This window comes from Trachymyrmex septentrionalis, unplaced genomic scaffold, assembly GCF_001594115.1.
Source record: "Trachymyrmex septentrionalis isolate Tsep2-gDNA-1 unplaced genomic scaffold, Tsep1.0 scaffold97, whole genome shotgun sequence".
Taxonomy (NCBI): Eukaryota; Metazoa; Arthropoda; class Insecta; order Hymenoptera; family Formicidae; genus Trachymyrmex; species Trachymyrmex septentrionalis.
In genome coordinates, this window is record NW_017306160.1 from 1,972,708 (window position 1) to 1,974,374 (window position 1,667).

A 1,667-nucleotide genomic window follows, 5' to 3' on the forward strand; every position below is an offset into this window, starting at 1 on the left:
AAATTCTGTGTAATGCTATTCATGCTGTTGTGAGCGCAAACACTCCATCATCCTCTCTCGTCTTTTTGCGCAATTGAATAACACTGCCATTAATTTGCACGTCGATCCAAACCAATCGACGAGTTGATGAAACCCGGACCGCTTTTAATTCTCCTTCGCACGACCGGGCACGAGGAAATTGTAATTGCCCGGCTCCATGAATAATGCAGGACGAATCGAAGGAAGGAGAGCCGAGTTCGCCTTTCGCACGAAGAAAGGAGACAAGAAAGAGAAGGACCGGCAAAAAGTTTCCGATTTACAGAAGCCGTATGTCGCGGAAGCGAATTAAGTTCCCCTTTAAGTCGATCGCCGCCGCGCCACAGGATTACATTGTCCCATCATCATTACATGTGAAATACCGCGGATTATGTTACCTACATAAGCGAGCTTTTCACTTTCTCAGGCGTCCCTAAGCTTATGTTTCTTTTTCTCACGCCGGCAATTTCAAATTACATGACGATCGACTAACTTTAAATTATATTTATGCCTAATTTATGGAGCACGTGTTTACCGCCACGGCCAACTGAGGATTTACGAGCGGCGACGAGATAGGTTCGTCTATTTTCCGATGTTTACGTGCCGAGTGTACCGGTGTTACTCTCGCTGATGTATGGAAGCTCGTTCTCGTACACTAGATAACTTAGCCTCGCTCGACGTTGATTTCGATTCCTTGAAACTCGACGTGTTCCTGAGTTACATGAAAACTGTTAGAAACGACTAACTGTATGATTATTATTTAACTTATATTTTTAGCAAAAATAAAATAAGGTATATTTTATTATTAATTATTGCATTATTAAAAATTCAAATTTAAATTATGTATTGTAATACTGTTAATCAATTTTAATTAATAAATGTACTAATGTTAATTAATTTTTTGGCTTAATCTATAAAAGAGAAATTCGAATGAACAAGATCTTAATTTTATCTTTTGCATTACCTACACTTGTGCAATTCGTAATAAGATGTAAATTGAATGTTATTCTATCTTTCAATAAAATTATATTACAATCTTGTTTATATAATAAAAACAAATTTTTAAATGAGCAATATTTAACTATCTGTAATTGTAGATTTTATCAAATTTCTTTAAACGATAAAAGATATTAAAGATTTATTCGAATATATAACAATATTATGATAAAATGAATTTCTAATTTTGGCAACTTTTGAATTTCTCGCTTTTTTTCTCGCAATATTTCTGAAAAGCAATTCCGCGCTTTCTTCCGAGAAACGAGTCGAATGTGTATGAAAATGAAAAATGCACGATAAATGATACGCTTTCTGTTACAGACTGATAAAACAATTTCACTATACAGTTTTTACAACAAGACGTTATTTAAGACAATTACATCACAAAAAAGTGGGCTAAATACAATAAGTGTACGACTCATTCTTATTCGACTCAGTCTTCGTGTACAGAAGTATATTTTTAACCCTGAACTATATTTTCATGCCATTTGTCTAAAGCTCAGTTTATGACCTGGAAATAATATCGTTCACGTTCCATGTCATGTCAAAAGCTTATCGCAGTTTTGCTCGACATTCGAGTTATTTATATAACCTCTATTGGTTCATATCAGTTTCTTATATATATATGTATAAGTTTTTATATATATGTACATATA

At 34.1% G+C, this 1,667-nt stretch overlaps 1 protein-coding gene across 1 annotated transcript in view; it reads left to right on the forward strand.

The window, feature by feature from the left end:
- The window catches only part of LOC108756165, a 15,134-nt gene that overhangs the window by 1,344 nt on the left and 12,123 nt on the right, over nucleotides 1–1,667 (forward strand). The window lies entirely within an intron of this gene.